The 12802-nt window shown below is 48.2% G+C and overlaps 1 protein-coding gene across 1 annotated transcript in view; it reads left to right on the top strand.

The window, feature by feature from the left end:
• LOC137624360 (galactoside alpha-(1,2)-fucosyltransferase 1-like) overlaps positions 1–12802 on the top strand; it is a 111977-nt gene that overhangs the window by 61043 nt on the left and 38132 nt on the right. The gene's annotated exons all lie outside the window — the stretch shown is intronic.

Genomic DNA, 12802 nt, shown 5'->3' with positions numbered 1-12802 from the left:
AATCACAAATTTTAAGCAATTTGTATTTTTCCTAACAGTACTTACCTCGAACTACTTTCTTAGGAGAGTCTGGGATCTCCTCAATCACCGACCAAGAATTTTGCGCAGTTGCTACCTCTCAGGGGCGCTCCGGGGCGGAAGGATACTCGCCCAGGTGCGACCTGGGTCACACGTGGGGTCGTACTTGTTAGCCAGTAAGCGTATGTTTAAGTCCTCCTCGAACTCCAGTAAGATACTCGGGGCAGGATGGGAGGACCATTACCCGAAAGTAGTTCGAGCTAAGTACTGTTAGCAAAAATATAAATTACTTAAAATTTGTGATTTGTTCCAACACCGAGTACTTACCTCAAACTACATTCTTAGGAGACTTATACTTTAGGAGGAGGGAGTGGCTTACAGATTGGCATGTTCGAGACTTGCTGGGGCCCTTGACCTAGATAGGGGACTAGGTCTGGGACTCCCAGGGAGAGGCAGGAGAGTAGGGGAAAGCACGCAAAAGTCTACCTTATGTACAACTCACCTTTTATTCATAATCCATATTTGATGTGTTCCAACGTCCCATTTCTCATGTAGGGATGGGGAATAAAGGATGGGGTCTCGAGAAAAGGGATAGAGGGTAGCAAGGACAGTGGGATAGTAAGGAGGAAAATGTGTCGCTTACGATTACTTCCCACGGCTAACCCGGGGCCCAAACTACTAAACTTGTTGCATGGCCGAAATGACTGGCCCGATGGAGAAGGCATCCAGGGACTTCCTCGTATAGTCCTTGAGATAATGGGCTGTAAAGGTGGACTGCCTAGCCCAAGTGCCCGCCCGTAAGATTTGGCCTACCACCATGTTGGTGCCAAACGCTAAGAACGTGCTAAGACCCCTAATATCATGGGGTCTTGGGGTACCAGACATAGTGGAGCCCTCACTCTCCTTATCACCTGCCTCAGCCAGAGGGATATGGTGTTTTTGGAAACTGCCTTCTTGACCGAGCCTATGGACACAAACAAACTTTTCACCACCGGTCTGAGTTTGGCCGTCCTACTAAGGTACTTCTTGATGGTCCTTACGGGGCACAAGAGCAGGTCACTAGGGTTGTCCGAGCGCGGAATAGCCGGAATTGAGAATTCTTCGAACCTAGGGTCCGCACTTGCAGGGTTCTGGGTCTTTGCTACGAATCTAAATGTCATGTACTTCCACCCTTTTGAGAGGGATACCTTGAAGGACAGGCCGTGGAGCTCGCTCACTCATTTCGCTGAGGCCAGGGCTAGTAGGAAGATGGCTTTGAGGGTGAGATCCTTGTCTAATATATCCTTGAGAGATTCGTACGGGGGCCATGAAAGGGCCTTGAGGACTTTGGCAATATCCCACTAGGGAACCCTCGAGGTGCGGGGGTCACAAGTTTGCTCAAAGCTCCTGATGAGCATTGAGATGTGACGAGGGGTCCCCAGATTGATGCCCTTAAGTTGGAACACCTGGCCTAACACTGCTCGAACTCCCTTGATGGCTGGGATGGAGACCCCTAGATCATCCCTCAAGTGTACCAGGAAGTCCGCGATGTTGTGGACCAAAGCGTCTAAGGGCCGTAGGTTCTGAATGGCACACTATTTGACAAAGGTTGCCCATTTTGCTTGGTACACAACACAAGAGGAATTCCGCAGATACCCCGACATCCTATCTACTGTTTTGTCTGAGAACCCTTCCTTCCTTAACCGCCGCTTGATGATCTCCACGCGTGTAGCCTCAGCCCCTGAGGGTTTTCGTGCACCTTTTGGAAGTGTAGTTGCCTTAACAGGTCCTCTCTTACCCGTAAGGGCCACGGCGGGAGAGTGGCTAGGTCCTGCAGATCCACGAACCACTCCCTCTCCGGCCACCAAGGCACTACCAAAGTCATCTCTGTGGACTTTGACTGCCTTAACCTGTTGAGCACATGTCTAATCATCCCGAAGGGTGCTGGAAGGAGTCTTCGAAGGCTGCTGTCGGATCCGGTATCGGGGAGCAGAACAAGGGGAGCTTTGCGTTTAGTCTTGTGGCGAACAAGTCTATCACTGGGGAGCCCCAACAACGGTGGACATCCTGTGCCACGTGGGGGTGACGGGACCACTCTGATCCCACTATTTGGCCTGTCCTGCTTAGCCCGCCCGCCAGGACGTTCCTTTTTCCGGGGATGAGTCTGTCCGATAGGAGAATGTCGTTCCTTTCGGCCCATTCTAGGACTCGAGCTGTGAGATCGCACAACTCCCTTGATCTTAACCCTCCTTGTTTCTTGACGTACGCTACTACTGTGGCATTGTCGCACATGAGGACTACCGAGTTCCCCCGGAGGCGGGCGAAGCTTATCAATGCCCTCTGCACTACCATGAGCTTCAGAAGATTGATGTGCCGGGCCTTTTCCTCCACTGACCATTTCTCCTCCGCTGTTTCCTCGAGGAGGTGCGCTCCCCACCCTTACCTTGATGCGTCCGTGAAGAACAGCATCTCCGGAGGAGGGAAGCCAAACTGAATCCCTTTCAACGTATTCCTCCTGTCGGACCACCAGAGGAGAGCTTCTTTGGAGGGAAGGGACACCGGGATTATCTTCTGTGGGGAACTTCCCATTGACCAGAGGTCCTTCAGGTTCCACTGAACCGGTCTGAGTTTGAGTCTGCCCTGAGAAACCAACTTCTCCGAGACCAAGTGACCTACTAATCTCTGCCAATCCTTGGCCCTCATTGGGGCACCGGCCAGGAACGGGCGGATCACCCGGTCCAGGTTGTCTAGTCTCTCCTGGGACGGGAAGGCTCTCACCAGTTGGGGATCTAACACCATCCCCAGGTACGTCATCCTGGTGGTGGGAACTAGATGGGATTTTCCGAGATTGATAGTTATCCCGAGCTCTTTGCAGAAATCGATCAGTTGAATCCCTTGTTCTTTCAAGACTACCTCTGAGGCTGAAAGCAGCAACCAGTCGTCGAGGTACCTTATCAGCCTGATGCCTTGCTTGTGTGCCCAGGTCGAGACCAGGGCGAAGACTCTCGTGAAGACTTGGGGGGCTGTCGACAGACCGAAGCAGAGGGTCCTGAATTGAAGAGTCTGGGAGCCCCACTTTACCCTGAGAAACTTCCTGCTGGAGGGGTGAACGGGAATCTGGAAGTAGGCATCCTTGAGATCCAGGGACATCATGCAATCCCCTTCTCTCAAGGCTGCCAACACCGACTTTGGCGTGTCCATCTTGAAGGGTGTCTTCCTGATGAATTTGTTCAATGCCGAGAGGTCGGTTACCGGCCTCCAACCTCCCGTCGCCTTCTCCACCAGGAAGAGTCTGCTGTAGAATCCCGGTGACGGCTCGTGCACAGGTTGCAGGGCTCTTTTCTCCAGCATAGTCTCCACCTCTGCCTGTAGAGCTCCCTTCTTCTCCGAGTCGTTGGGAGCTAACCATACCCCTCGGTGTTCGGGGATCAGCGGGGGCGGCTCTGACAGGAAGGGAATCCTGTATCCCTCCCTGAGAACAGTAACCATCCATGGGTTCGCCCCATTGTCCCACCATGGTTGACAGAAATTTTTGAGGCATCCCCCCACCAGGGGCGTGGGAAGGTGTAGGGGGCCTCTCTCTCTATCTCCTTCTAGGAAGGCGGTTAGACCGGCCGCTCTTTGACCCAAGAACTATGGGTGGTTTGGGGTTGAGCACCATTCCCCCTGGAGGGCCGAGGAGGCTGGTGCCATGAAGAGGTGGATGCTTCTTGCCTAGCTGGGGGCAGAGGCGGGTATGCCCTCACCGCCGAAGGTCTCCTCATAACGGGCCGCCTTGGCAACTGTTGCCTGGGCTCGGCTGGCCCCTTCAACTTGCTGACTCTCTCCATCGTCTCTGCTACCGCCTGGAGAGGGAACACCGTCTTGGCCCAGACGGGAGTTTCTTAGGAACTTTGCCTCCCGCTCGGGGAGCCTGCAGGATAGCCTGTTTAGAATAGTGCCCCTTCTTCTCAGAACCCAGTTGGCTGTCTGGGTAAGGGACTGGTAGGTCAGAAACTTTATGGCCTTACCCCCCGAGCGGATCAATTCCTTCAGAAGGGCAAAATTGTCTGGCACTGAGAGGTCGTTCGAGATTTGAAAGTCCGCCAGTGTACAGGCCCACCAATCCAGCCAAGAGGTCACGTTTACGATGTCCTGAGCGGTGACCTCCATCATGGTGGCCTCCGCTTGTGAGAAGACTACTGGAGCGTTAAGGCTACGCTCGTCCGAGTTGCCTTGGTTCAGGGTAACGACTGCTTCTTCTAATGTGCGAGGCCCTGAATGGTGACTGTCCGGCACATAGAACTTTCTCTGGATCTTGAGACCCGGTAGGAGTTTGCATGAGCCCTGTGATCTCAAGGAATTCTCCGGTCCTGACACGTAAAGGTCCACGTGCTCCATTCCCATGGCAACATCGGGAGCTAAAGGCAGGGTCAAGGAAGGCTTCTTCTGAACTGGATCTTCCACCATCCTGCCCAGACACGAGAGCCAAGCTCTCGCAGTCGTTGGTTGAGGCTCGTCCAACCTATGGTGCCGTCGGATGAAAGCAAGCACCTTACGGTAGGACGAGACCTCTTCCATAGAACACTCGCCCGAGTCAACTAGGTCGTCCACTAACCGTACCTCCACGTCGGAAGGCTCCTCGAACGCGGAGGGATCCGTGGGCAAGGAGGCATCCCGTTCCTCCTGATAGGATGATGGAGCGGGTGCCTCCGTCACGGGTAGAGCCGTCGGGGCGGAGGTAGCAGTCATGGGTCTACCCCCTCCGGGGCTCACCTGGATGGCGCTGGTTGATGGTCGTGGCAGCGGCGAATCCCGAAACTTGGCCGGGACCGCTGAGACCAAAGAGCCTGGAGTAACGTTGCTGTGCCTAACCCGCAGGATTTCTCTGCACATGGGTGGAGCCGCCAACTTACTAGCCCGGGGTAGCAACGACTGTGCCAACGGCTGCACCCGGAGAGCGGGCGGAGGCGAAGAGACACTGTACAGGACAACGGGAGCGGCTCCAGTACTCACCCTATTCCTGGGCGGGCTGTCCCATGGGCTCGATCTCCTCCTCCTAGAAAGTTTCCTCTTCCTCCTAGAGCCAGGTTTCCCAACCCTGGGGTCGCGACCCCAAGTGGGGTCGCCAAGTGCTTTTCCTGGGGTAGCCAAACTCTCAAAATATCAAAATAAAAATAAAAATTCAAAATATGGCAGAACTCGCAGTAAAGAAAAAATATATAAAAGTATTTGGGGATTTTTATTTATCGACTTTTATATATCTATCTATTCATATATTAATATAAAAAAAAAAATTTAATGGTGGTATCCCTGAGTGCAGTATGCATTTGATATGTGAATAGCATTAACGTCCACGTCCAATCAGGCAGCCACTCCCGCTGTACTGCCGCAGCGGGAAACACTGTCTACTATTTGTTTGTCTTATATAGTTGATGCATTTATACCTGTATAGTGATTTCGAATGTGCTGCATAGGTTGCACTCAGTCTTTGTTTTTTTTTTAATTCTTAATTACTCACGAAAAAGTGGTATGCCAATAATAGAAACTGAGTACTTCCCTTGCTGACGAAATATTGCACCACAGTATGTCAGTGATTGACAGCCTATCACAGTATTCATAACTGGGGCTTCTAAAACTACATGGTAACCCCCCCTCCCATATTTAAAGAGAGAGATGGGCAAGGGAAGAGGAAGAGAAGGAGAGGGGCACTTTTCATGCCCTCTCCTCCTACATTTTACCCTTTCCCTTCGCAACCCTTTCCTTGCTCCTCACCCCCCTTCCACGTCTTTCCAGGACCCTTCTCCCCCTGCTTCTTTTTTACCCCTGCCCTCCTCTCCTCCTCCTTCTAGCCCCCCCTCCCCTCCTCTTCGATATTTCCTTGCCACTTCCCTTCCTCTCCTCATCTTTACTACTCCCCTTCCTTTTTATTTACCTCTTGTGAATTTGTATTGTTTCGATTATTATTTCATTCAACAAAATAATTGTGTTATTAGATGTGTTATTTTATTTGTATGTTCTTGTGAATTTGGCACGTCTGCGGCGCTGGTCACTCGGTCGAAAAGGTCGTTGGTTTGACGGTTGTTTAGAGATTTGGAGGATTTTATGTTGCTGGTTTTTGAGGTTGCTGTTTTGGCAGTTGTTAAAAGATTAGGAGGATTTTGTCATTGGTTTTTGAGGTTGTTGTTTTGGCAGTTGTTTAGAGATTTGGAGGATTTTATGTCGCCGGTTTTGGAGGTTGTTGTTTTGGCTGTTGTTTTGGCAGTTGTTTAGAGATTTGGAGGATTTTATGTCATTGGTTTTGGAGGTGTTGTTTTGGCAGTTGTTTAGAGATTTGGAGGATTTTATGTCGCCGGTTTTGGAGGTTGTTGTTTTGGCGTTGTTTAGAGATTTGGAGGATTTTATGTCGCTGGTTTGGAGGTTGTTGTTTTGGCAGTTGTTTAGAGATTTGGAGGATTTTATGTCATTGGTTTTGGAGGTTGTTGTTTAGAGATTTGGAGGATTTTATGTCGCCGGTTTTGGAGGTTGTTGTTTTGGCAGTTGTTTAGAGATTTGGAGGATTTTATGTCATTGGTTTTGGAGGTTGTTGTTTTGGCAGTTGTTTAGAGATTTGGAGGATTTTGTCATTGGTTTTGGAGTTTATTGTTTTGGCAGTTGTTTAAAGATTTGGAGGATTTAAGTCGCCGATTTTTGAGGTTGTTGTTTTGGCAGTTGTTTAGAGATTTGGAGGATTTTATGTCGCCGGTTTTGGAGGTTGTTGTTTTGGCAGTTGTTTACAGATTTGGAGGATTTTATGTCATTGGTTTTGGAGGTTGTTGTTTTGGCAGTTGTTTAGAGATTTGGAGGATTTTATGTCATTGGTTTTGGAGGTTGTTGTTTTGGCAGTTGTTTAGAGATTTGGAGGATTTTATGTCATTGGTTTTGGAGTTTATTGTTTTGGCAGTTGTTTAAAGATTAGCAGGATTTAAGTCGCCGGTTTTTGAGGTTGTTGTTTTGGCAGTTGTTTAGAGATTTGGAGGATTTTATGTCGCCGGTTTTGGAGGTTGAAGTTTTGGCAGTTGTTTACAGATTTGGAAGATTTTATGTCATTGGTTTTGGATGTTGTTGTTTTGGCAGTTGTTTAGAGATTTGGAGGATTTTATGTCATTGGTTTTGGAGGTTGTTGTTTTGGCAGTTGTTTAGAGATTTGGAGGATTTTATATCATTGGTTTTGGAGGTTGTTGTTTTGGCAGTTGTTTAGAGATTTGGAGGATTTTATGTCATTGGTTTTTGAGGTTATTGTTTTGGCAGTTGTTTAAAGATTTGGAGGATTTTAAGTCACCGGTTTTTGAGGTTGTTTTGTCAGTTGTTTAGAGATTTGGAGGATATTATGTCATTGGTTTTGGAGGTTGTTGTTTTGGCAGTTGTTTAAAGATTTGGAAGATTTTATGTCATTGGTTTTGGAGTATATTGTTTTGGCAGTTGTTTAAAGATTTGGAGGATTTAAGTCGCTGGTTTTTGAGGTTGTTGTTTTGGCAGTTGCTTAGAGATTTGGAGGATTTTATGTCATTGGTTTTGGAGGTTGTTGTTTTGGCAGTTGTTTAGAGATTTGGAGGATTTTATGTCATTGGTTTTGGAGGTTATTGTTTTGGCAGTTGTTTAAAGATTTGGAGGATTTTAAGTCACCGGTTTTTGAGGTTGTTGTTTTGTCAGTTGTTTAGAGATTTGGAGGATATTATGTCATTGGTTTTGGAGGTTGTTGTTTTGGCAGTTGTTTAGAGATTTGGAGGATTCTATGCCATTGGTTTTGGAAGTTATAGTTTTGGCAGTTGTTTAGATATTTGGAGGATTTTAAGTCGCTGGTTTTTGAGGTTGTTATTTTGGCAGTTGTTTACAGATTTGGAGGATTTTATGTCATTGGTTTTGGAGGTTGTTGTTTTGGCAGTTGTTTAGAGATTTTGATGATTTTATGTTGCTGGTTTTTGAGGTTGTTGTTTTGGCATGTTAAGAGAATTGGAGGATTTTATGTCATTGGTTTTGGAGGTTGTTGTTTTGGCAGTTGTTTAGAGATTTGGAGGATTGTATATGGTTGGTTTTTGAGGTTGTAGTTTTGGCGAGATTTGGAGTGCTGTATATCATTGATTTTTTCGTTTCTGCTTAGTCTTATTTACTGTGATTTGCAAATATATTACATCTCTTTTCCTTGTTACTCCTTCCGTGACCCTTCCCCTCCTCTCTACGCCGCCTCCTCCTTGTTCCTTGCCCCTTCACTTTCCTTGCTACCTACCCTCTTTCTAAGACTGAACCACGAATAGAGAAACTTAGCCTCATGATCCAGGACCAAGGCTCCCAATAAAATCAGTTTACCATGTAACAGAAAACCTTTATATATACTTTTAGTTTGTTTTTGTGGAATGTGACAAAAAATTATTCCAGAAGTGGGGTTTTTGATTAATATTAAGCCTTAGAATTTATAATGCTATAATAAAATTTAATGATGTTAATTTTGTCTTTTCCAATCTTATAGTACCCATCTTATAGAAGGATATTCACTGTCCCTTACTTTTACAGCCAACAACTAGTAATATATAAGAATACTTATACAACTAAACTAGAGGGGTCGCGGTCATAGCTTGAGGTGCATGATTGTGGTCGCCTGAAAAAAAGGTTGGGAACCACTGTCCTAGAGTCTCGAATGCTGTAACTATCCGACGAATACGAGACGTAGGAGAAATCGTCATCGGAGTACGAGGAAGTTGAATCTTCCGACTCTACCACGAGTCTGCTGGGGGTCCTGGATCTGGAACTCGGGGTCACGGGCTCCATGAAGTTCGGCGGGAGCGAGGCCGATGGCGCCGGGGGTGAACAGATGATGGGGCGATCGTCGAACCAACCTTCGATGTCCACCTCCAACCTCAAGGGGGACCTGAAGGGCATCCTTGGGGCCCTCCAACCAATGGAGTCCGAGTCCGAGGAGCACGTTGGCCGCTTACCTTTGTACTGGCCACCCCGGAAGCCGCTGCACCTGAAAAGCACTTTTCGGGTGTGGGAACGGGCGCTGATTCGGGCGCCCCCCCACACCGGATCTACACTTATGAAGGGTCCTGCGAGCACCAGGCCTTCGTCTAAAGCACACACTCCCGCCACATTAGCAGACCCCTCACTTGTCTGCACAGACCCCTTGAACACAGAATCCCCCACATCAGACTCATGGGGAACGGCAATGGGCCGCTTCCCCGAAACAGACTTACCTCGTCCCCTAATCTGGGTAGGGGAAGGCGAAGGAGAACCTCTCTCAGACTAGACCAAAGGCGACGTCAACAGTGAAGAAAGGCCTGACTTCTTAGGCGACCTCTTAGAAGCCATCTTCTCTTTCTTAGCGTAAAGAGCCCATTGGAGCTCTGGCCAAGACTCACACTCCGGGCACTTGGAATCCGGGGAACACCTCTTCCCCCGACACGAGGAGCACAGGGTGTGCGGGTCGACCTCGGGCAACGAGAGCCATGCCCCACAAGACTTACCAGCTTGGGGCCCAGGACAGCGACGCTGAGGGTCCATGGTAAAATCGAACACAAACGACACAAGAACACAAGGGAAAGGTGAGGAACACAACGGGAACACATGGGACACAAGAGAAAGGAACACACGGGAACACGTGGGAAAAGGGAACACAAAGGAACACAGGGTGAACGGCCGGGATAAGAGAGAGAGAGCGGCGAGATGTAGTCACCACCACAACCAGACGTTTACTGGCTAACAAGCACGGCCCCACGTGTGACCCAGGTCGCACCTGGGCGAGTATCCTTCCGCATAAAATCAGGGGACGTATTTCTTAATACGACACATGGCAATCTTCACCCCTAATAGATTTTACTTTTTGAGGGGGAAGAGTGGCGAAATAAAGGGGAGCCGTTATCAAGGTTACCCGGTGGATCCCCTCCCGTACTACTACGGCGCATTATTCCTTTAACCCTGGAAAGGTATGATGGGTCGTACGCGACCCCTACAGCATTTTCAAAACCTGTTTTTTTCCCCATAAATCATCAGCTGTCTCAAATATGGAAGTGATTGACCTGCAATGGGTGACTAGTCTACATGCCTTTGTCTGCTTTAGGACTGATTTTCGTCTAACTTCCCTCCTTCCCCTTTTTTTTACCACCCAAGGGGTCGACCTCGACCCTGACATACCTTTATAGGGGTAAGTGATCAAACAGCAAAGTTATTACATAATTATAAATTGTCGAACAGTGTTGATACTTGTTTGGTTCTTTATAGTTGGAAAGTGTGGGTGGATGGTGTGTCTACCACTTGCATGACATTGGTTTTGGCTTAGATGCCATATATTGCCATGAGGTCCATTTTCCCTCAAATGCTAATTTCTGAATTTTTTTTATTTTTTGCAAATTTGATTTTTTTCTATTTATTTTGAATTTATCTTCAATAATGGCCAGCAGGCAGTATTCCCTCAGCATGGATGTCATCAACACACTTCTAATGGAGTTAAAAAGAGATGTTGATGATAATATAGAGCTTGCAACCCCATTCTTCATTTCAAGTGGTAGATTGGGCTGTAAGAGTTGTTGCGGTCTGCGGCCATTTTATTGACATACCCGAAAGGTAAGTTGGCATATCTCTATATATTCTTGTTCTGTATGGAATTTGTGATATTTTGGTATATTTTAATGCATAAATATAAAAAATTTTAAGTAAATTTTATTTTTCCTAACATACTTACCAAGAACTACTTTCTTAGGAGTTACCTGTAACCTCCTCTCTACCGACCAGAGTTTTGTGTAGGGTACCCTCTATCCCGTTTTCTATGGAGGCCTACCCCGGCATTAAAGAATGTGCCCCGAGGGTAGGCTTATCGCTAGGTCGATGTCCGCCCGGGTCAACATCTCCAGTAAGTTCTATTGAAGTAGCACAATACTTGCAAGGGAAGAGAGGCACTCGGGGAAGGAAGGGAGGGCCATAACCCGAAAGTAGTTCTCGGTAAGTATGTTAGGAAAAATAAAAATTACTTAAAATTTTTTATTTGTTCCAACACAAATACTTACCTCGAACTACTTTCTTAGGAGACTTACACTTTAGGAGGCGGGAGTGCTATTCTGACCTACAGACCCAGTAAGCGGAGGCCAAGAGGCCCAGGAATAACGGTACATACTAGAAAACGGACGAGAGGGTAACTACACAAAGAGCTCACGTTAGTGTCTAAGTACTCACCCTTTGAAAAACTTCTTCTGATGTTGCATCCAGTAGCGTAGTCGTGAACAACGTGTTATCCAATGGTACAAGTTGGTAATCCCCGATGAGGCCAGGGAGCAACTGGGTAGGATGGAAGGAAACGCACCTGTGTCTCCCGGTTGCTATCCGTGATTGAGCCTGGGGCTTTTACCGTTAAACCACTTGGAGGGCGGAGATGACTGTTCCAATGGAGAACCCATCTAAGGACTTCCTCGAGTAGTCCTTGAGGTAATGGGCAGTAAAGGTCGACTGGTTCGACCAAGTACCTGCCCGAAGGATCTGACCCACTGCCATGTTTTTCTCAAAGGATAAGGACGTGCTCAGGCCTCTGATGTCATGAGGTCTAGGGGCGCCTGGCACGGCCAGGCCTTCCTCCTTGTAGGCTCTGGCAATAACTTGTCTCAACCAGAAGGAAATGGTGTTCTTGCACACTTGCTTCTTAGTAATACCCGTGGATACGAAGAGGCTCTTGATGCCTGGGCGGAGATGAGCCGTTCTTTCAAGGTATTTTCTAATGGTTCGTACAGGGCATAATTTCAAACACTCCAAATTACCCGTCCTAGGGATGGCTGGTATGGAGAAACCTTCGAACTTCGGATCCCAGACTGCCAGGTTCTGGGTCTTCGCCACAAAAGAAGGAACGAACTTGAAGGATACTTCCTTCCACCCCTTCGAATGAGAAACGTCATATGACAGCCCATGGATCTCACCCACTCTCTTAGCGGACGCCAAGGCCAGCAAGAAGACGGCCTTGAGAGTGAGATCCCTGTCCACGATATCTTTCAAAGGTTCAAAGGGGGGGCCACACAACATCTTCAGGACCTTAGCTAAGTCCCACTGGGGCACCCTACTCGCTTGTGGGGGGCAGGACTGCTCGAAGCTCTTGACAAGCATCGGTATGTGCCTAGAGGCCCCCAGGTCGATGCCCTTCAGGAGGAAGACTTGGCCTAAGGCGGCCCGAACCCCTATTATGGCTGGGATTGACATTCCCATCTTGTCTCTGAGAAACACCAGAAAATCCGCTATGTGTGGAACAGAGGCATTAAGAGGCTTAATGTGCCTCTCAGAGCACCACTTCGTGAAGGAGGCCCACTTAGCCTGGTAGACCGCAGCTGAAGACTTTCTCAGGTATAGCGACATTCTCTTAGCAGTGGATGAAGAATATCCTTCTTTCTTCAGGAGTCGCTCGATAGTCTCCAGGCGTGAAGATGTAGGGAGAGTGGGTTGTCGTGGAGCCTGAGAAAATGAGGTTGATGCAGAAGGTCTGACCTGTCGGGCAGAGGCCACGGGGGTTGACTCGCCAGGTCTTTTAGGTCCGTGAACCACTCTCTCTCCCGCCACCAGGGCGCTACCAAAGTCATCTTTAAGTTTCGGGCTGTCCTTACTCTGTTGAGCACCTGCCTTATCAACGTGAAAGGGGGAAAAGCGTACACGTCTAGATTGTCCCACTTGTGCTGAAAGACGTCTTCCAAGGCTGCCTTCGGGTCTGGTACAGGAGAACAATATACGGGGAGTTGGGCGTTGAGTTTGGTTGCAAAGAGGTCCATCACCGGGGAACCCCAACGTTGGATGATGAGCTTGGCTACTTCTGGGAGGAGGGACC

Source organism: Palaemon carinicauda, chromosome 31 (genome assembly GCF_036898095.1).
Source record: "Palaemon carinicauda isolate YSFRI2023 chromosome 31, ASM3689809v2, whole genome shotgun sequence".
Classification (NCBI taxonomy): domain Eukaryota; kingdom Metazoa; phylum Arthropoda; class Malacostraca; order Decapoda; family Palaemonidae; genus Palaemon; species Palaemon carinicauda.
This window is presented reverse-complemented; position numbering and strand designations above follow the sequence as displayed.